The sequence below is a fragment of the Aotus nancymaae genome, unplaced genomic scaffold (genome assembly GCF_030222135.1).
Source record: "Aotus nancymaae isolate 86718 unplaced genomic scaffold, 86718_ANA_hifiasm-v0.15.2.pri h1tg000004l, whole genome shotgun sequence".
In the NCBI taxonomy this organism is placed as follows: Eukaryota; Metazoa; Chordata; class Mammalia; order Primates; family Aotidae; genus Aotus; species Aotus nancymaae.
In genome coordinates, this window is record NW_026988415.1 from 47,380,448 (window position 1) to 47,404,953 (window position 24,506).

Consider the following 24,506-nt stretch of genomic DNA (forward strand, 5'->3'; position numbering starts at 1 on the left):
TTGGATAAAGAGTCAAAACTCATAGGTGTGCTGTATTCAGGATACTCATCTTACTTGCAAAGACACACATAGGTTCAAAATAAAGGGATGGAAGAATATTTGTCAAGCAAATGAAAAGCAAAAAAGCAGGGATTGCAATCCTAGTCTCTGAAAAAACAGATTTTAAACCAACAAAGATCAAAAAAGATAAGGAAGGGCATTATATAATAGTGAAGGGATCAATGCAACAAGAAGAGCTAACTATCCAAAATATATATGTACCCAATACAGAAGCACCCAGATTCATAAAGCAAGTCCTTAGAGACATACAAAGAGACAGACTCCCACACAATAATAGTGGGAGACTTTAACACCCCACTGTCAATATTAGACAGATAAACGAGACAGAAAATTAACAAGGATTTTCAGAACATGAACTCAGCTCTGGACCAAGGAGACCTAATAGATAGCTACAGAACTCTCCATCCCAAATCAACAGAATGTACATACTTAGTGCCATTTATTCTAAATTTGACCACGTAATTGGAAGCAAAAGACTCCTCAACAAATGCAAAAGAATGAAAATCATAACAAAAACAGTCTCTCAGACCACAGTGAAATCAAACTAGAACTCAGGATTAAGAAACTCACTCAAAACTGCAAAACTACAAGGAAACCGAACAACCTACTCCTGAATGACTACTGGGTAAATAACAAAGTTGAGGAAGAAATAAATAAGTTCTTTGAAACCAATGAGAACAAAGACAGAACATAGCAGAATCTCTGGGACACAGCTAAAGCAGTGTCTACTGCTTTATAGCACTAAATACGCAGAGGAGAAACAGGAAAGATCTAAAATTAACACCCTAACATCACAATTACAATAACTAGGTATCTAAGAGCAAACAAATTCAAAAGCTAGCAGAAGACAAGAAATAACTAAGATTAGAGTAGAACTGAAGGAAATAGAGACACAAAAAACCCTTCTAAAAATTAATAAATCCAGGAGCTGGCTTTTTTGAAAAGATTAACAAAATAGACCACTAGGAAGACTAATAAACGAAAACAGAGAAAAGAATCAAAAAGCCACAATAAAAAATAATAAAGGTGTTATCACCACAGGTTCCACAGAAATAGACACTACCATCTCGATAATACTGATAAACACCTCCATGCAAATAAACTAGAAAATCTAGAAGAAATGGATAAATTCCTGGACACATACACCCTCCCATGACCAAACCAGGAATAAATTGAATCCCTGAATAGACTAATAAAGATTTCTGAAATTGAGGCAGTAATTAATAGCCTACCAATTAAAAAAAGTCCAGCACCAGATGGATTCACAGCCGAATTCTACAAGAGGTATAAAAAGGAGCTTGTATCATTGCTTCTGAAACTATTCCAAACAATAAAAAAAGAGGGACTCCTCCCTAACTCATTTAACCCAGCAATCCCATTACTGGGTATATACCCAAAGGATTATAAATCATTCTACTATAAAGACACATGCAAGCATATGTTTATTGCAGCACTGTTCACAATAGCAAAGACTGGGACCAACCAAAATGTCCATCAGTGATAGACTGGATAAAGAAAATGTGGCACATGTAAACCATGGAATACTATGCAGCTATAAAAAAGGATGAGTTCATGTCCTTTGCAGGGACATGGATGAAGCTGAAACCATCATTCTCAGCAAACTAGCACAGGAACAGAAAACCAAACCCTGTGTGTTCTCACTCATAAGTGGGAGCTGAACATGAACACATGGACACAGGGAGGGGAACATCACACACTGGGGCCTGTCAGTGGGTGGGAGGCAAGAGAAGGGATAACATTAGCAGAAATACCTAATGTAGATGACGGGATGATGGGTGCAGCCAACGACCATGGCATGTGTATACCTATGTAACAAACCAGCATGTTCTGCACATGAACCCCAGAACTTAAATTTAAAAAAAAGTGTAAATTAAAACAAAACTTAGTCTGGTATATTTAATTCATCGGCTTCTTCATGAATAATTTCTATCAGTTTGCGGTTGTTTCCCAGTGAATAAAATCACACTTTCTATACTTTACATACCATACTTGTATGCCTTGTATTTTTGCTTATAAGTTGTACGTATTAAATATTAGAATGTAATATCTCTAGAAGTCAGATTTGTCCCACGCCCCAGGGTTTATTGTCCTTGATTGTTGAGGGCTGTGACATTCCATTTGTTTAGTACTTTTATTAACTAGGTTTGCAACATTTATGTTATTTTTTTGGTGTGGTCACTGAAGTCTCTTTTCATATATCTCACTGGTCAGGCAGTGATCTGTCAGAGATATGTGTGAGTGCCTGGAGCTAACAGAGAGAAAAAGCTCTCTCCGTCTTTCCAAATTGACTTTTATTTGAGTACACCGTCAATGCTAAGGCAGGCCACATGTAACCCTGTGTTAACCTTTACCTTCTGTTAGTTCAGGCCTTAAAGATCAACCAGAAATGTGAGTTCAGATTCCTCTTATGCCTTTACTGAGCATATATCTGTCCCTAGGTATATGAATTGCACTCCACATTTCCTAGTATATATGGTAGCCTTTCAAAGCCATATTGCCCCAAGAATATTTCTTCTTAGCCTTTTTCTTTACAGAGTTTTTAGTCTAATGACTGCGTTTTCTTCCATCAATTGCCCAAGTCATCCATAAGTAGTATATGTCATTAAATACTTTCATCAGACACTTATCAGCTAGCACTCTAGCCTGAGGTGGTATGTGAAACTAAGATCAGATTTTGCACTCATTCTTCAGGGAATCTCCACACAGGTCAAAATGCACATCCACAATATTTTGAGAAAAATATCCGTATTATCACATGGTACCAGCAAGCCATACAAAAACTGCAGCCTGTGAAGCTTGAGAATATAGAGTGGTAGGCAGGCAGATAAGCAAAATTAGCATACTTTCTTACCGAAATTTAGCTACTTATTTTTTCATTAAGTACTCCCCTGTTTGCTGTATTTGTTTAAATCCAGAGTTATAAAAAAGAGTATTTTGCCAGTTGTTGCCCACTGAATGGTTTCTTCAGTGGAGTGACAATTTATTGATGTTTCCTATTCTATCATGTTGATGATGCTACCTCTCTATATCTCTTCTTACATTTACATGAATTGTTAGTTACATAAAAGCATCTGTATCCATTATAATTAATGAAATAATAGAACATTACAAACAATTTTAAATAACTTGTTCAACAACACTATTCTTGTTCTGTTTCATCATCATACTGTCCTTTCCTAAAAGATGCCATTGACATTATTACAAGTGTTTTATGGACATTTAAAATATATAAATGTGTGTGTTTCACATAAATGGTATCATATAGCAGGCAGTACTCTACAAGTTGCTTTTTTATTTAATAATATGATATGAAAAGCTACTCCTAGTATTTATAAGTGAAATCTGGTTCACCATACCTAGCCTTCAATTAGATTACTAATTGAAAAACAACTTAAATCTCTTCACTACAAGTTTTTGAAATACTGGAGGGAGGAAAGATAATGAGACCTAGAATTATCCACAAGGAAGTAAGAGATTGATATTAGGGAGAGAAAGTTGAAAAGATCCAGGATTAAAAGTTCTTAAATGACCCACTTTTCCTTCTGGAAAAAAGAGTGACAACAATTGATTCTCTTGATTGCCACATTCTTAGTTTGAATTTAGTTCTCTAAATGTTCTCCTAGCTATAATTAGTCTACTTTTTCTGAATCAACATAGCACTATTTTTCTTTCTCATTTATATCAATGAATGGAAGGAACCATGTACAAAACATATTGCAAAAAAACCTCTACATGTAAAAAGTAAAAAGACAAAACACAAATACAAAAATGGCACAAGATTAAAAAGACACTCTATAAAAGAAGATATCCATATTTTCAATGAGCACAGAAAAAAATAATTTGTATCACTAGTCAAAAACTAGTACAATGTGATACTGTAATTCACCGAATAACAACTCACAGTTGATACTAAGTGAATAAAGTAATAAACAAATAACTACCATCATGCACTGCATAGCAACATTTTGATCATTGACAAACCACATATAAGATGATGGTTCATAGATTATCATCTTATATGTGATTATATATCATCCACATATAAGATTATAATGGAGCAGAAATATTTCTGTTGCTTACTACTTACTATAATATACTTTTTATCATTATTTTGGAGTATACTTCTTCTACTTATATTAGAAAAACAAAGTTAACGCTAAGACTTCCTCAGGCAGGTTCTTCAGGAGGTATTCCAGAAAGCACTGTTATCATTAGAGATGACAGCTCCATGTGTCTTATTGTCCCTGAAGACCTTCCAATGAAAAATGATGTGTAGATGAAAGTTGGTGATATTGATGATCCTGACCCTCTTTTGGCCTAGGCTAATGTATGTGGTTGTCTCTTAGTTCTTAGCAAAAAGGTGTAAGAGTGGAAAGATAAAAGTTTAAAACTAGAAAAAAAGTTTATAAAATAAGGATGTAAAGAAATATGTTTTTATACATCTATGCAACGTGTTTGTTTTTTAAACTAAGTGCTATTACAAGATCCAATAGTTAAAAAAATAAAAACTTTATAAATTAAAAAAAGATAAATTAAGCTAAGGTTAATTTATTATTGAAGAAATTTTTTTGTGTGTTTAGTGTAGCCTAAGTGTATAGTGTTTATAAAGTCTATGGTAGTGCCCAGGCCTTCAGTTTCATCCACTAACTCGCTCACTCACTCACCCAGAGCGACTTCCAATCATGCAAGCTCCATTGATAGTCAGTGCCATATACAGATGTACTGTTTTCTGTCTTTTATGTCATATTTCTACTGTATCTTTCCTAGGTTTAGATATGTTTAGATACACAAATGCTGACCATTGTTTTACAATTGCCTACAGTATTCAATAAAGTAACTTGCCACACAAGTTTGCATCCTGGGAGCAATAGGTTGTGCCACCTGGCCTAGGTATATAGTAGGCTATACTACCTATGTTTGTATAAATAAATTCTATGATGTTTGCACCATAATATTGCTTAAGGGCACATTTCTCAAAATATATCCCTTTTGTTAAGTGATGCATGACTGTACATGAATAAAGCAGAAAGAAAATGTATTATATATAGTAAACTGTCAACTAATAAATATATATTTACTTATACTATAATCACTATATGTAATTATGCCATCCCTCCCTCAACCTCTAAGCTTTGAATCAAATGGTATTTTTATACTGAATTTTGAATTTCCAATTGAAAGCAGTAGCCAGCTACTATGTTCTGAAAATATAAAGTATATCAACAGATAATATTAGTAAGAATTAATATGTATATAAATTTAAATTATACATTTCTTATTTTATGCTACTTTCTTAGATGCAATTATTTAGAATCATTTACAGAATCCAGTTAGATTTAAGAATTTGATCCATCTCGAGCTGATTTTTGTGTAAGGTGAGAGATGAAGATCCAGTTTTATTCTCCTACATGTGACTTGCCAATTATCCCAGCATCATTTGTTGAATAGTGTGTCCTTTTCCCACTTTATGTTTTTGTTTGCTTTGTCAAAGATCAGTTGGCTGTAAGTATTTGGGTTTATTTATTGGTCCTCTATTCTCTTGCATTGGTCTGTGTACTTATTTTTATACCAGTACCATGCCATTTTGCTGACTATGGCCTTATAGTATAGTTTGAAGTCAGGTAATGTGATGCCTCCAGATTTGTTCTTTTTCCTTGATCTTGCTTTGCTTTCTGGGCTCTTTTTTGTTTCCATATGAATTTTATGATTGTCAATAGGTTTTTTTATTCTTTCCCTTCTCTCACCCCCAAACTTCAAGAAATACACAGTGTCTTCTTTTCCCCTCTTTGTATTCATGTGTACTCAATGTTTAGTTTCCACTTATAAGTGAGAAGATGTAGTATTTGATTTTCTGTTTCTGAAGTAGTTTGCTTAAGATCGTCACCACCAGGACCATCCATGATGCTGCTAAGGACATGATCTTGTTCTTTTCCATGGCTACATAGTATTCCATGGTGTATATGTGTCACATTTTCTTTGTCCAATTTCCTGTTGATGGTCACATAGGTTGATTCCATGAGTTTGCTATTGTAACTAATGCTGCGATGAACATATGCTTGCCTGTGTCCTAATGGTAGAAAGATTTATATTCCTTTGGATAAATACCCAATAATGAAATTGCTGTGTCAAATGGTACTTCAGTTTTAAGTTATTTGAGAAATCATCAGGCTGCTTTCCGCAATGGCTGAACACATTTATATTTCTACCAGCAGTGTATAAGCATTCCCGTTTGTCTGCAATATTACCATCATCTGTTATTTTTTGACATTTTCATAATCACCAATCTGACTTGTGTGAGACAGTATATAACTTTGGTTTTGTTTTCATTTCTCTAATGATTAGTGTTCTTGAGTGTTTTTTCCTTTGCTTGTTGTCCACATGTACATCTTCTTTTCAAAAGTGTTCATTGATGTCCTTTGCCCATTTTGTAATGTGGTTGTTTTCTTTTTGCTTGTTGATTTGTTTAAGTTTCTCAGAGATTCTGAATAGTATACCTTAATAGGATGTAAAGTTTGTGAATATTTTCTCCCATTCTGTAGGCTGTCTCTGTTTTGTTGATAGTTTCTTCTACTGTGCAGAAGCTCTATAGCTTAATTATGTCCCACTTGTCAAACCTTTGTTGCAATTGTTTTTTAAGTCTTTGCCATAATTTTTTTTTTTGCCAGGGCTTATATCCAGGATAGTATTTCATAGGTTTTCTACTAGTGTTTCTGTAGTTTTACATTTTACATTTAAGTCTTTCATCTGTATTAATTTGATTTTTAGATACAATGAAAGGAAGGAGTCTGGTGTCAATCTTTGGCATTTTGGCAGCACCATTTATTAAATAGAGAGTCCCTTCCCCATTGCTTGTTGTTGTCAACTTCGTCAAAGATCAGGTGGTTGTAGGTATGTGTGGCATTGTTTTTGGGATCTCTATTCTGTTCCATTGATTTCTACATGTCTATTTTTGTGCTAATACCATATTGTTTTGATTACTATAACCTTGAAGTACAGTTCAATATTGGGTAGTGTGATGGCTCTGAGTTTTTCTTTTTGCTTAGGATTGCTTTGGCAATTTAGACTTTCTGTGGTTGTTTTTCCATATGAATTTTACAATAGTTTTTCTAATTCCACAAAAAATGTCATTGGTATTTTGATACAAATGGCATTGAAGCAAATTCTTTTTCTAGTTCTGTGAAGAATGATGATGGTATTTTGATGAGAATTACACTGCATTTGTAGATTGCTTTTGACAGTATGGTCATTTTCAAAATATTGATTCTACCCATTCATGAGCATGGGCCATTTTAACAGTATTAATTATTTTTATTCATGAACATAAAATGTTTTCTGCTCATTTGTGTAACCTATGAATTATTTAAGCAGTATTTTGTAACTTTTGTGGTAGAGATCTTTCATCCCCCTGGTTAGCTGTATCCCCAGATATTTTATGCTTTTTTTGGTTATTATGAATTGGATATTATTATTATTATTTTGAGATGGAGTTTTGCTCTTGTTGTCCACACTGGAGTACAATGGTGCAATCTCAGCTAACTGCAGCCTCTGCCTCCCAGGTTCTAGTGATTTTCCTGCCTCAGCCTCCCAAGTAACTGGGATTACAGAAGCCTACCACCATGCCTGGCTATTTTTTTGGATTTTTAGTAGAGATGGAATTTCACCATGTTTGCCAGGGTGGTCTTCAACCCCTGCCTAAGGAGATCTGCCAGCTTCAACCTCCCAAAGTGCTAGGATTACAGGCAGAAGCCATTGCATCTGGCCTGAATAATGTCCTTGATTTGACTTTTGGCTTGGATGTCATTGGTGTATAGAAATCCTAGTGATTTTTGAATATTGATTTTGTATCCAAAAACTTTGCTGAAGTTGTTTATAAAATCTAGGAGCCTTTGGATAGACACTATTGGGTTTCCTGGAAATAGAATCATATTGTCTAAAAAGGGAAATAATTTGACTTCCTCTCTTCCTAAGTTGAAGCCTTTTATTTTTTACTCTTGCCTGATTGCTCTGGCTAGGACTTCTAGAACTATACTGAGTAGGTGTGGGGAGAGAGGTCATCATTGTCTTGTTCCATCTCTTAAAGAAATTGCTTCCAGGCAGTTCAGTATGACATTGACTGTGGATTTGCCATAGGAAGCTCATATTATTTTGAGTTATGCTCCTTCAATATGTAGTTGGTTGAGTGTTTTTAGAATTAATGAATATGAAATTTTATCATAAGATTTTTGTGCATCTATTGAGATGGACACGTGTATTTTGCTTGTAGTTCTCTTTGGATTTGGTTCACTAGGATTTTGTTAAGAATTTTTCAACAGCCATTTATGCTAAAACCTCTCAATAAACTAGGTATTGATGGAACATATCTCAAAGTAATAAAAGCTATTGATGACAAACCCACAGCCAATATCATACTGAATGGGCAAAAACTGGAAGCATTCCTTTTGAAAACTAGCATAAGACAAAGGTGCCCTCTCTCACCACTCCTATTCAACATAGTATTGGAAATTCTGGCCAGGACAATCAGGCAAGACAAAGAAATAAAGGGTATTCACTTAGTAAAAGAGGAAGTCAAATTATCTCTATTTGCAGACCACATGATTGTATATTTAGAGGACTCTGTAGTCTCAGCCCACAATCTCCTTAAGCCGATAAGCAACTTCAGCAAGGTCTCAGGATACAAAATCAATGTGCAAAAATTACGAACATTCCTAAACACCAATAATGGACAAATCATGAGCAAACTCTTATTCACAATTGCTACAAAGAGAATAAAATACCTAGGAATATAACTAACAAAGGATGTGAAGGACCTCTTCAAGGAGAACTATAAGCCACTGCTCAAGGAAATAAAAGAGGGCACAAACAGATGGAAAACCATTCCATGCTCATGGTTAGGAAGAATAAATATTGTGAAAATGGCCATACTACGCAAAGTAATTTATAGATTCAATGCTAACCCCATCAAGCTACCATTGACCTTCTTCAGAGAACTGGAAAAAACCACCTTAAACTTCATATGGAACCAAAACAGAGCCCACATAGCCAAGACAATCCTAAGCAAAAAAAAAAAAAAAAAAAAAGCTGGAGGCATCATGCTACCTGACTTCAAACTATACTACAAGGCTACAGTAATCAAAACAGCATGGTACTGGTACCAAAACAGATATATAGACCAATGGAACAGAACAGAGGCCTTGGAAGTAATGCCACACATCTACAACCATCTGATCTTTGACAAACCTGAAAAATAAAAAGCAATGGGGAAAGGATTACCTATTTAATAAATGATGTGGGGAAAACTGGCTATGCATATGCAGAAGGCTGAAACTCGACCCCTTCCTTACACCTTATACAAAAATTAACTCCAGATGGATTAAAGATTTAAACATAAGACCTAACACCATAAAAACCCTAGAAGAAAACCTAGGCAATACCATTCAGTACATAGTCATAGGCAAGGACTTCATGACTAAAACACCAAAAGCAATGGCAACAAAAGCCAAAATAGACAAATGGGATCTAAATAAACTCCAGAGCTTCTGCACAGCAACAGAAACTATCATTAGAGTGAACTGGCAACCAACAGAATGGGAAAAGATTTTTGCAGTCCACCATCTGACAAACCACTAATATCCATAATCTACAAAGAGCTTAAACAAATTTACAAGAAAAAAACAACCCCATCATAAAGTGGGCAAAGGATAAGAACAGGCACCTTTCAAAATAAGACATTTATGCAGCCAACAAACATCTGAAAAAAGCTCATCATCACTGGGCATTAGAGAAATGCAAATCAAAACCACATTGAGATACCATTTCATGACAGTTAGAATGGCAATCATTAAAAAATTTGGAGACAACAGATGCTGGAGAGGATGTGGAGAAATAAGAACACTTTTACACTATTGGTGGAAGTGTAAATTAGTTAAACCATTGTGGCAGACAATGTGGCAATTACTCAAGTATCTAGAAATAGAAATACAATTTGACCCAGCAATCCCATTACTGGGTATACACCCAAAGGATTATAAATCATTCTATTATAAAGACACATGCAAACGTCTGTTCATTGCAGCACTGTTTACAACAGCAAAGACTTGTAACCAACCCAAATGCCCATCAGTGATAGACTGGATAAGGAAAATGTGACATATATACACCATGGAATACTATGCAGCCATAAAAAAGGATAATTTCATGTCCTTTGCAGGAACATCAGTGAAGCTGGAGACCATCATTCTCAGTGAACAGACACAAGAACAGAATATCAAACACCACATGTTCTCATTCATAATGGGTGTTGAACAATAAGAACACATGGACACAAGGAGGAGAACATCACACATTGAGGCCTGTTGTGGGGTGGGGGAGCTAGGGAAGGGGTAGCAGAGGGTGGAGGGATTGGAGTGGGATAATATTAGGAGAAATATCTAATATATATGACAGGAGGGGGAAAGATGCAACAAATCACCACAGCATGTGTATGCCTATGTAACAATCCTGTACATTCTGCACATGTACCGCAGAAGTTAAAGTATAAGAAAAAAAAAATTTTTGCCTCTATGTTCATTGGGGATATTGACCGATGTTTTCCTTTTTTACTGTGTATCTGCCAGGTTTTTTAAAACAGAATGATGCAGGCCTTTTAGAATGAGTATGGGAGGGGTCCCTTCTCCTCAATCTTTTCTTTTTAATTGTACTTTAGGTTCTGGGGTACATGTGCAGAACATGCAGGATTGTTGCATAGGTACATACATGGCAATGTGGTTTGCTGCCTCCATCCCTCCATCACCTATATGTGGCATTTCTCCCCATGTCATCCCGCCCCAACCCTGCTGTCCCTCCCCTATCCTCCACCAACAGATCCCAGTGTGTGATGCTCCCTTCCTGTGTCTATGTGTTCAACACCTGCCTATGAGTGAGAACATGTGGTGTTTGATTTTCTGTTCTGTGTCAGTCTGCTGAGAATGATGATTTCCAGATTAGTTTCAGAAGGATTGGTACCAGTTCTTTATTGTACATCTGGTATAATTGGGCTATGAATCTGTCTGATCCTTGTTTTTTTTCTGATTGGTCGATTTTTATCACTCACTTAATTTTGGAACTCATTGGTCTTTTAGGGGTTTCCTTTACTTTCTGATTTAATCTTAGGAGATTGTATGTTTCCAGGAATTTATCCATTCCTTCTAGGTTTTCTATTTTATGTACATGTAGGTGTTCATAATTGTCATTGAGGGGATTTTTTTTGTATTTCATAAGGATGGTGATAATATCTCCTTTGCCCTGTTTGATTGTGTTTATTTGAATCTCTTTTTTCTTTATTAGTCTAGCTAGTAGTCTGTCAATCTTATTTATTCCTTACAATCGTAAACTTTTGGTTTCATTGATCTTTTGTATAGTTTTTCATGTCTCAATTTTATTGAGTTTGGCTCTGATTATTTCCATCTGGTATTTATTTTCATCCTATGGTTGATATGCTCTTGTTTTTCTAATTCCTCTAGGTCTAGTGTTAGGTTGTTAGTTTTAGATATTTCTAATTTTCTGGTGCAGGCATTTAGCACCATAAAGTTTTCTATTACTTTTTATTGCACTGTTGTCTGAGAGTGTGGTTGTTTTCCCTTTTTAAAACTGTATTATCATTACTGTTATTTCTTGCTATTGAGTTTCAGAATTTCTTTACATACTTTGTATATTAACTTATTATCAGACATATGGTTTGCAAATATTTTTCCCATTCGATCAGTTGCTTTTGAACTCAGCTGATTATTTTTCTTGATGTTCAGAAACTTTTTACTTTGATGTACTCACACTTGTCTATATTTAGATTTTTTTAAATTTCTATTATTGATTTCTAGTTTTGTGCCATTGTGGTCAGAAAAGATACCACTGACCAAGACTGAATTTTTAAAAAATAGAAAATGTGAACAGATTCTAAATGAGAAAAGACATTTAATTAAAAATGAAGTAATCTCCCATCAAAGAAAAACTCAAGAGCCTATGGCTTTACTTATGAATTCTACAAAACATTTAACAGACAATAGCAAAGACATGAAATGCTGGAGGCCATTATCCTAAGAGAATTAATGCAGGAACAGAAAGCTAAATATGACGTGTTCTCTCTTATAAGTGGGAGATAAACATTGAGTACACGTCAACACAAAGAAGAAAACACAGACACTGAGGTCTAGTTGAGGGTGGAGGTTGGGAGGAGGGGAGGATTGTAATACCTATCAGGTATTATGCTGTTCACCTGGGTACAAATTTATCTGTAATCAAACCTCCACAATATGCAATTTACCAATGTAACAAACCTGTACATATACCCCTCAAATCTAAAATTAAAGTTCAAAAGAAAAAAAAAATGACAAATCTATCAAACTCTTTCAAAAAACTACAGAGGCAGTAACACTTCCAAACTCATCTTATGAGGACAGCATTATCCTGATACCAAAGCCAAACGAAAACACTACAAAAAAGAAAATTACAGGATTATTATCCCTGATGAATATAGATTCAAAAGTCTTAAACATAATATTAGCAAAGCAAATTCAATGACACATTAAATGGATCCTTCACCACAAACAAGTGATATATATCCCTGGAATCCAAAGATGTTTCAAAATACACAAATCCATAAATGTGATACACCACATTACATGGTTCCCTTACCTTTTTAAAAATAAGATATACTTGAGGTGATATTTCTTTAAATACAAATGTCAAACTTATTTTATAATTATTAATGACAAACTTAATACATGCTAGCCCTTAGGTACTGGGAAAACAGTGACAAGGCAACCCTCATGAAGCTAATAGGGAATATATACATATTAGTCAAATAATGAAGTTTGTTAAAAATTCAATGTAAGTGGGTTACATTATGATATAATATTAAACAAAGTGGGAGCTTGATAAAAGGAGAAAGGCTAAAGTTTCATATTTTTAAAGTTAAATTTAAAACATGGGGGAAATTCATGATAAATTCAATAAATACGGACTATTAGACCCATATAATAGAGTATGATCAACATTTTGTCATATGTATCTATGAAGATGATCTAAATTTAGAGTTGATATGCACACAAACATACATATATATTCTGTATTAATTAGCTTAGGATTAATATATATATAGATGTGTATATTATGTATATGTATGCAAGGGAAGAGACGGAGAGGAAATTCGAAGGATAAAGCAAGAGGAGGAGGAAGAGGAAGGAAAGATAAAAGGAAAGACTGAAAATGAATGATTGGAAATTCACCAAAATGCTAATAGTTATCTCTGGATGTGGATACAGTTTTTATGTCTGGATATGGGCACAGAGAGACTTTCTTTTCTTCTTTACATATATCTATATATATTCTTATGTTTTCCAAATTTCCAACAAAGATGCATTACAGTCACTTAGTAAAACAATTAGTCAGTTTCACATGAAACTATATATAAACTTACCATACAATCCAATAATTTCATTTATAGGCATTTACCAAAGTGAAATAAAAGCATACTGCCCACTAAAACACCTGTATATAAATGTTCCTAGCAGTTTTATTGGTAATCTTCCCCAACTGGAAACAATCCAGATGCATGTTAGCAGATGAATGGATAAACATACTAAAGTATATCCACACAATGCAATTATAAATGCTTTACTCTTAGCAATTAAAAACACAGAACTTGTTGATTTAAATATCTTGTAAATTCTGGATATTAGGCCTTCGTTTGATGCATAGTTTCCAAATATTTTCTCACTTTCTATCAGCTGTTTACTCTTTTAATAATTTCTTCTGTTGTACAGAGCCTCTTTAGTTTGATTAGGTCTACTTGTTAATTTTTATTTTGTTGAAATTGATTAAACAAATCAACAAGCATAAAGCAAGTAATTCAATTTAAATATTGAAAAACAACCTGAACAGACACTTCTCAAAAGAAGATACATAAGCAGCCAAATTTGAAAAAATGATCCATATCACTAATCATCAGGGAAATGCAAATCAAAATCACAGAGACACCATCTCACACATTTCAGAATGGCATTTGTCAAAAAGTCAAAATTTAACAGATGCTGGTGAGTCTATGAAGAAAAGGGAATGCTTATACACTGTTAGTGAGAATGCAAATTAGTTTATCCATTGTGAAAAACAGTTTAGACATCAAAGAACAAAAACCTGTATTTTGACCCAGCAACCTCATTACTGGGATATACCCAAAAGAATATAAATTCTTCCAAAAAGACTCATGCATTCGTATGTTCATTGCACTGTTCACAATAACAAAGTCAACGAATCAACCTAGGTGCCCATCAAAGGTGGATTGGATAAATAAAATATGATACATATACACCATCGAATACTATAAAGCCATATAAAGGAATAAAATTATGTCCCTTGCAACCACATAGATGCAGCTGAAAGCCATTATCCTAAGCAAATTATTGTAGTAACAGAAAACCAAATATGGCATATTCTCACTTGTAAGTGGGAGCTAAACCCTGAATACTCATGGACATGAGGAAGAAGCGAGAGAAGGGGACGTGGGCTGAATAACTACCTATTGGGTACTATGCTCACTGCTTGGGTGAGAGAACCATCCACATCAAACTTTAGTATTCAGCAATATCACCTTGTAACAAACCTGCTCATGTACAGACAAATAGAGAACAGGTATATAAAAAGGTGCTCAACATCATTAATCATAAGATAAATGAGAATCAAAGTTATGATGACATATTATGTCACAACAATGAAAATGGCTTAAATCCAAAGGAGAGTCAATAACAAACACTGGTGAGAATGCAGAGAAAAGGGAGCCCTCATACATTACTGGTGGTAATGCAAATTACTAAAACCACTATGGAGAACAGTTTGGAGGTTCCTCAAAAAACTAAAAACAGGGCTACCATGTGATCCTGAAATTCCATTGCTAGGTATAAATCCAAAATAAAGGAACTTGATATATCAAAGTGATACCTGCATTCTCATGTTTATTGTAGCACTATTCACAACAGCCAAGATTTGAAAGCAACATAAGTGTTCATCAACAAATGAATGGATAAGAAAATGTGGTACATATGCACAATAGAGAACTATTTAGCTATAAAAAAGAATGAAATATTATCATTTTGCAACAAGTTGGATGAAATTGAAGGTCATTTTGTTAAGTAAAATAAGCCAGGCACAGAAAGACAAACCACACATTCTCACTTATTCATGGGATCTAAAAGTTAAAATAATTAATCTTCTGGTGATGGAGGATAGAGGAAAGGTTACTAGAGGCCAGGAAGGGTAGTGAGGAGGGGGAAATATGGATGGATACTGTACACAAAAAACAATAGAAAGAATAAATAAGACTTACTATTTGATAGCACAACAGTGTGACTACAATCAATGATAGTTTATTGTACATTTAAAAATAACTAAAAGAGTGTAATTGTATTGATTGTAACACAAAGAGAGGATGAATGTTCCAGGACTTTGATTTGCCATTTACCCTTATGTGATTATTATGCATTGTATGTCTGCATCAAAATATCTCATGTAACCTATTGTACTACTGCATTTTCACACTGCTGTAAAGAACTACCTGAGACTGGGTAATTTATTAAGAAAACAAGTTTAATTGACTCACAGTTCCACAGGCTTAATAGGAAGCATGACTGGGAGGCCTCAGGAAACTTACAGTCATGGCAGAAGGTGAAGGGGAAGCAAGGACTTTCTTCACAGGTTACAGGAGAGAAAGTCACCAAGGGGGGCAAGTGTCACACAATTTTAAACCATCAGATCTCATGAGAACTCATTTACTATCATGATAACAGCAAAAGGGAAATCTACCCCCATAATCTAATTACCCCTCACCAGACCCCACTTTCAATTCAACGTAAGATTTGAGCAGGGACACGCATCCAAACCATAACATTCCACACTTAGTCCCTCCTAAATCTCTTGCCCTTCTCAAATTTCAAAACACAATTTGCCTTCCCAACAATCCTGCAAGGTCTTAACACATTCCAGCATTAACCCAAAAGTTCAAGTCAAAAGTCTCTTCTGAGACAAGGCAAGTCCCTTCTGCCTATGAGCATGTAAAATTAAAAACAAGTTATTGATTTTACAGGCTCATAGTTGTTTCCAAGATATCCAGTAGAACAGTCATTAAATTTTAAAGTTCCAAAATAATCTCATTGGACACTGTCTCACAACCAGGCCACATCAACACAAGGGGCAGTCTCCTGTGGACTTGGGCAGCTCCACTGCCTCCAGCCATGGGGGCTATGCAGGGTACAGCCCCCATGGCTGCTTTTGTGGGCTGACATTGATTGTCTGCCCCTTTCCAGGTGCATGATGCAAACTGTTAGTTGATCTATCATTGTGTGTTCTGAAAGACGGTGGTGGCCCTCTTCTCACAACTCTACTAGGGAGTATCCCAGTGGGGACTCTGCATGGGGGCTTCAACCCCACACTTCCCCTCTGCATTTTCCTAGTAGAGGTTCTCTGTGAGGACTCTACCATGGCAACAGACTTATGTCTGGACATCTAGGCATTTTCATGCATGTGCTGAAATCTAGACGGAGGTTCCCAAATCTCAGCTCCTGATTTCTGTGCACACACAGGCCCAACACCATGTGAAAGCCACCAAGGCTTGGAGCTTGCCTCTTCTGAAGCCATGACCTGAGCTGTACCTTGGCCCATTTCAGCCATGGTTGGAGCTGGAGCTGCTGGGATATAGGATACCATATCCCAAGGCTGAACAGAGCGGCAGGTCCCTGGGCCTAGACTGGGAAATAATTTTTCCCTCCTAAACCTCCAGGCTTATGATGGGACGGGCTGCCTTGAATGTCTCTGAAATGTTCTGGACACATTTTCCCCACTGTCTTGACTATTCACATTTGGCTACTCTTTACTTATGCATGTTTCTGCAGCAGGCTTGAATTTTTCCCCAGAAAATGTATTTTTCATTTTTACCACATGACTCAGCTACAAATTTCCCAAACTGCTGTTACACTTCTCTTGTAAATACAAGTTCCAGTATCAGATAATCTCTTTGTTCACATACACATATATGAGTGTACACATTCAGAAACAGCGAGGTCACATTGTGAATGCTTTGCTGCTTAGAAATTTATTTCACCAGATACTCTAAATCATCTTTCTCAAGTTCAAGTTTCCACAGATCTCTAGGATGGGGGAAAAATGCCACCGGTCTCTTTGCTAAAGCCTAACAACCTTTACTCCAGTTCCCAGTAAGTTTTTCATCTCTATCTGAGAGCAGCTCAGCCTGGACATCATTGTTTATATCACTATATCGGCATTTTGATCAAAGCCATTCAACAACTCTCTAGGAAGTTCCAAACCTTGCCTCATCTTCCTGTCTTCTTCTGACTCCTCTAAACTGTTCCATCCCTACTGCTCGTTACCCAGTTCCAAAGTCACGTTCACATTTTCAGATACCTTTATAGTATTGCCCCACTCCTGGTACCAATTTTATGTGTTAGTCTATCTCACACTGCCATAAAGAATTACCTGAGACTGGGTAATTTACAAGGAAAAGAGGTTTAATTGACTCATAGTTCCACAGGCTTAACAGGAAGCATGACTTAGAGGCCCCAGGAAACTTAAAAGCATGGCAGGAGGTGAATGAGAAGCAAGGACCTTCTTCACATGTTGGCAGGAGAGAACAAGAGTTAGGGAGGAAGTGCCACACACTTTTAAACCATCATGTCTCATGATAACTCACTCACTATTACGAGAAGAGCAAGGGGGATGTCTGACCCCATAATCCAATCACCACCCACCACACACCTCCTTCAATTGGACATGAGATTTGGGCAGGGACACAAATCCAAACCATATCACCTATAAATATATACAACTACCCTGTACTCATAAAGATAAAAAATAAAAATTAAAAAATCCAAAGGGTCATGATTCTTTTTCATTCAATTTTGATATAAGGTATACTTCTTATGATTTTATTCTTCTTAAGTTTGTTAAAATTATTTTGTCACCTAATATGTAATTTATCCTGGTGACAGATTCATGTAAACTTGAGAAGAATGTGCATTCTGCTACTGCTCTGTGTTATATTATTTATATGTCTGTTAGTTTCACTTGTTTTATAGTGTTTTTCAAGTACTCTGTTTCCATATGGATCATCTGTCTGGATTTTGTTTTCCATTTCTGAAATGGAGTATTGAAATCTCCTCCTTTTATTGTATTGCCATTAATCTTGTCAGTTCCATCAATGTTCGCTTTATATATTTATGTTCTCTGAGGTTTGGTGCATATTTATTTATAATTGTCAACTATTTCTGGTGGACTAATCCATTTTTATTATATAATGTTCTTCTTTGTCTTTTGTTAAAGATTTGGACTTGAAATGCATTTTTTCAGGTATTAATATAGCCACCCTCATTCTCTTTTGGTTTTTTTTTGCATGTAATATCTTTTCTCATTCCTTTATTTTCAGCCTATGTGTCTTCTTAAATCCAAAGTCAATCTCTTGTAGACAGTATATAGTTAAATTTTGTGTTTCAAAAGTCTGTTCAGCCATCCTGTGTGTTTGGATTGGGAATTTAGTATTTCTTGCAGAGCAAGTCTAGCTGTGGTGAATACACTTAATTTTTTTGTCAGGGAAATTCTCTCTTCCTTCATTTTTGATGGAATGTTCTGCCAAGTACAGTATTCTTGATATGCAGTTTTCTTTTTTCTTTTCTCTCTTCATATCATCCCACTCCCTTCTGGTCTATAAGGTTTCTGCAGAATAGTCTTCTCATAAACTTATAGAGGTATGTGATAAGTCATTCTCTTGCTTCTTTTGAAACTCTTTCTATGTCTTTGATTTTGGACAATTTGATTATATTTCTGGGCATAAATTGCACTGTATTCTTCTTAAGTCCTCTGACTTCCTGAATTTGTATGTCCATTTTCTTTCCCAGATTTGGGAAGTTATAAACAATTATTTGTTTGAATAAAATTTCTGGTCCTTCCTCCTTCTGGGACTCCATACTGTATATATATATTAGTCCACTTTATACTGTTCCATAAATCCTTTAAGCTTTTTTCACTCATTTTTTTTCTTTTCATTTCTCTGACTTAAGTATTTCCAATAAACTGTTTTGAGTTTGCTAATTTTTTCTTGTGCTTACTCTACTGTGCTCTTGAACCACTCTAGCAAAATTTTCAGTTCAGTTTAGTTAAGCTCCATGATTTCCATTTGATACTTTTTAAAACATTTTTTAAAATATCTTCATTGATGTTCTCATGCTATGTCTCACTGCTTAAAGCCTGTTCACACATTTTTCACCTGACTTCAATGAGCATCTTGTCATTGATGTCTAATTGTATTTCGCTGTGGTGTAAAAGGAGACATTGCATAATGTCTCATATTTTAATTGTTTAAATATGTGTTTTATTGTCCAGAATGTTATCTATCCTGGTGAATGTTTCTTGTGAGCTTGAGAAGAATGTGTTTTCTGATGTTGGACAAAGTAACTTAGATATTTGCATTTCATTCAGTTGATTGAGTTTTTGAGTTTATGCTCTTTCCGAATTTCTGCCTGTTTACCTTGTTCATTTCCTAATAATGAATGTTAAAATCTCCAACTATAATAGTAGATTCATCCATTTATCCTTGAAATTCTATTAGATTTTGTCTTATGTATTTTGATGCTCTGTTTTTAGACTCATACATGTTAAGGATTGTTACATCTCTTTGAAGCACTGATCTCTTTACATTATGTAATGTCCCATTTTACTTTTAATTTTTGTAGGTACATATTAATTGTATATATTTATGGGATACATGAGCTATTTTCTTTCAGGCATAAAATGCATAATAAATACATCATGGAAAATTGGGTATCCACCCAAGTATCTATCCATTTTGTTACAAACAATTCCATTATACTCTTTTAGTTATTTTTAAATGTACAATTAAATAAATATTTACTAGAGTCCCCCTTTAGTGCTCTCAAATACTAGGGCTTATTTCCCATTTTACCCAGCAATTCCATTACTGGTTATATACCCTTATTGATATCTATAAAAACAAAAGATTATGTCCTTCACAGCAACATGGATGGAGCTGGAGGCCATTAATCTGATTAAACTCACGCTGGAACAGAAAATCAAATACTGCATATTCTCATTTATATGTGGGAGCTAAAAATCAAGAATACATGTACTCAAAGAGGAGTACAATAGATCCCAGAGAGAATTTGAGAGTAGAGGACTGGAAGAAAGGAGAGGATAAAAAAACTACCTATTGGATATTATGCTTATTACCCAGGTGAAGATATACTGTGTACACCAAAGCCCTGAGACATGCAATTTAAGTATATAAAAAACCTGCACACATGCCCCAGAACCTAAAATAAAAGTTTTAAAAAATGTAATGTATCTGTTTTTCCCTGGTTATTTCCTTACTCTGAAGTCTGCTCTTTCTGAAATTAACATAGCTACTCCTAATTTATTTTATTTAGTGTTGGCATAGCATGTCTTTATCCACTTTCATTGACGCTTTATGTATATTTATATTTAAAGTGGGTTTCTTATACACAACCCATATTTATCTACTGATTTATGTTGTTTTGACAATCTCTGAGTGTGAATTGGTGCATTTAGACCACTGATATCTAGTGTGATTACTAGTATAGTTGTATTAGTATCTGTACCAAGCTTGGGGGAAATGTTGTAGCAAGTTCTCCTATGCTAGTTTAAACCAACAATTTGTTCTTTCTAGCCCCCAGGAGACTAGAATACGTCAAGCCCCATATTTGTTACTGTTTTCTATTTGTTGCCTTTGTTCTTAGTTCCTATTTTTCTCATTCTATCTTTTATGGTTTTAGTTGAAAAATTAATACTATTCTATTTTCTCTTCTTTCTCAGCATATTAGCTGTATTTTTTTAAAAATAGTGTTTTCCATTTGTGAACAGTTTTATAATGGTCATTTTCAACTCTGTCAGGTGTTTCACATATCCTCATTTCATTAGAATTGGTTTCTTAAAATGTTTCTTTTTTCTTTGTTTGGAACATATTTTCTTGTTCCATCATTTCTTTGATTCTCTGTGTTGCTGTTAACACATTAGACAAGAGTCATCTTTCTCAGTCTTCAAGCACTGACCTTACACAGGAGAAAACTCTTCCAGTTAGCCCATTCAGACATTCTGGAGGCCCCTCAAACCTTTATGCTACGCCATACCACTTTCTTTCTTTCTAGCATCTAGAGTATTGCAGGTCTCCTCAGTGCTTCAAGGCAAGCAGGAATGAAGCCAGTTTCTTAGGAAGCCTTCATAGAAGGTGCATCATTAGACACTCTGCTCCAATCTTTCTATCTCCAGGAAGAAGCTGAGAACCTGGAAAATTTGCCTTTTATATCTGTGTTGATCTGGGAAAAGGGGATTGCAGTTTTATTCTAGTTCAAACTGCAATATTTGTCCTCTTTGGCCCTCAGATGACTAGAGTATAGTGGGTCACATTATTACTCCAAAAAAAAAAAAAATGTAATAAATCAGTTATTTGGGCAGTCCTCAGAAAATTTAGGACATCGGGTGCATGGTCAATCTCTTTTCTTCCTCTGCTTGAAGCTGGAATCTTGGCTGATTTTATCACCTACTTCCTCTGTGCCAAGTTTAAGGGAGGAGTTGTGGCAAGAGCTTAATATGCCAGCTCAAACTATGAATGTTTTCTTTGTAGTCCCCAGGGTATTTGAGTATGTCAGGCCCCATAATCTCTCAGAGATAGGTGGAATAGAAGCCAGTCTGTCATATAGCACTTGGAAAAGTTGAGGCATAACATATGCAACACAACTCTTTCCCTCTTCATGGAGATGCAGAGAGTTGGTACTTTACACATTCTAATTCTATGCTGAGCCAGGTAGAAGAGCTGTGGCAAGTACCCACAAACTAGTTCAAACCATTTCTTTGTTCTCTGTAGCCCCCAGGAGACACACATATGTCAGACTCCATCAGATTTCCAAAACAGATGAGAGAGAAGCCAGTTCCTCAGGTAGCGCCTGGAAGTGTTAGTATGCTAGATGTATGGTCTATCTCTTTCACTCTCACAGAAAAGCTGGGAACTGGGGATTCCATTCTGAACATATGTTACTTTGCCAGATAGTGGGAATTATGGCTAGAGGATGTATTTATTTTTCCAACTGGTTTCAATGTCTATAGTTTCATACTCACCCATGAAGATGAAGCTGCAGGAACCTATCATCTAGTTCCTGGATTTCTCACTAAGGGAAATAATTCATGTGGTTGCTTTTCAATTGGTGTGTCCATGTGGGAGAGTCCAAGTGTTCCTATTCAGTCATCTTGCTTATGTTGCCTGTCTGCTATTTGTTTTCTGTGTGTCATAACTCTTTTTTTTCCTTCATTTCCTCCATTACTGCCTTATTTGTCTTTTTTTTTTTAAGACTTCACCATATATTTTACCACTTATGTCTTCTATTCTATTCTTTTTTTAAAATTATTATTGTACTTTAGGTTTTGGGGTACATGTGAAGAACATGCAAAATTGTTGCATAGGTATACACGTGGCAGTGTGATTTGCTGCCCTCCTCCCCTTCACCTATATCTGGCATTTCTCCCCATGCTATCTCTCCCCACCTCCCCACCCCCCACTGTCCCTCCCCTATTTCCCCTGAACAGACCCCAGTGTGTAGTGCTCCCCTCCCTGTGTCCATGTGTTCTCATTGTTCAACACTCGCCTATGAGTGAGAACATGTGGTGTTTGATTTTCTTTTCTTGTGTCAGTTTGCTAAGAATGATGGTTTCCAGGTTCATCCATGTCCCTACAAAGGATGTGAACTCCTCGTTTTTAATGGCTGCATAATATTCCATGGTGTATATGTGCCACATTTTCCCTGTCCAGTCTATCATTGATGGGCATTTGGCTTGGTTCCAGGTCTTTGCTATTGTAAACTGTGCTGCAATGAGCATTCTTGTGCATGTGTCCTTATAGTAGAATGATTTATAATCCTTTGGATATATTCCCAGTAATGGGATTGCTGGGTCAAATGGAATTTCTATTTCTAGGTCCTTGAGGAATTGCCACACTGTTTTCCACAATGGTTGAACTAATTTACATTCCCACCAACAGTGTCAAAGTGTTTCTATTTCTCCACATCCTCTCCAGCATCTGTTGTCTCCAGATTTTTTAATGATCGCCATTCTAACTGGCGTGAGATGGTATCTCAATGTAGTTTTGATTTGCATTTCGCTAATGACCAGTGATGATGAGCATTTTTTCATATGTTTGTTGGCCTCATGTATGTCATCTTTTGTAAAGTGCCTGTTCATGTCCTTCACCCACTTTTGAATGGGCTTGTTTGTTTTTTTCTTGTAAATCTGTTTTACTTGTTTGTAGATTCTGGATATCAGCCCTTTGACAGATGGGTAAACTGCAAAAATTTTTTCCCATTCTGTTGGTTGCTGATTCACTCTAACGACTGTTTCTTTTGCCATGAAGAAGCTGTGGAGTTTGATTAGGTCCCATTTGTCTATTTTGGCTTTTGTTGCCAATGCTTTTGGTGTTTGGGTCATGAAGTCCTTGCCTACGCCTATGTCCTGAATGGTTTTGCCTAGGTTTCCTTCTAGTGTTTTTATGGTGTTACGTCTTATGTTTAAGTCTTTAATCCATCTGGAGTCAATTTTAGTGTAAGGTGTCAGGAAGGGGTCCAGTTTCTGCTTTCTGCACATGGCTAGCCAGTTTTCCCAACACCATTTATTAAACTGGGAATCCTTTCCCCATTGCTTGTTTTTGTCAAGTTTGTCAAAGATCCAATGGTTGTAGATATGTTGTGTTGCCTCTCAGGCCTCTGTTCTGTTCCATTGGTCTATATCTCTGTTTTGGTACCAGTACCATGCTGTTTTGATTACTGTAGCCTTGTAGTATAGCGTGAAGTCCAGTAGTGTGATGCCTCCCACTTTGTTCTTTTTGCTTAGAATTGACTTGGCTATGCAGGCTCTCCTTTGGTTCCATATGAAGTGTAAGGTGGTTTTTTCCAGTTCTGTGAAGAAGGTCATTGGTAGCTTCATGGGGATAGCATTGTATTTGTAAATTACTTTGGGCAGTATGGCCATTTTCACGATATTGATTCTTCCTAACTATGAACATGGAATGTTTCTCCATCTGTTTGTGTCCTCTCTTATTTTGTTGAGCAGTGGTTTGTAGTTCTCCTTGAAGAGGTCCTTTACGTTCCTTGTTAGTTGTATTCCTAGGTATTTTATTCTCTTTGTAGCAATTGTGAACGGCAGTTCATTCTTGATTTGGCTCTCTTTAAGTCTATTATTGGTGTATAGGAATGCTTGTGATTTTTGCACATTGATTTTGTATCCTGAGACTTTGCTGAAGTTGCTTATCAGTTTCAGGAGGTTTTGGGCTGAGACGATGGGGTCTTCTAGATATACAATCGTGTCGTTTGCAAATA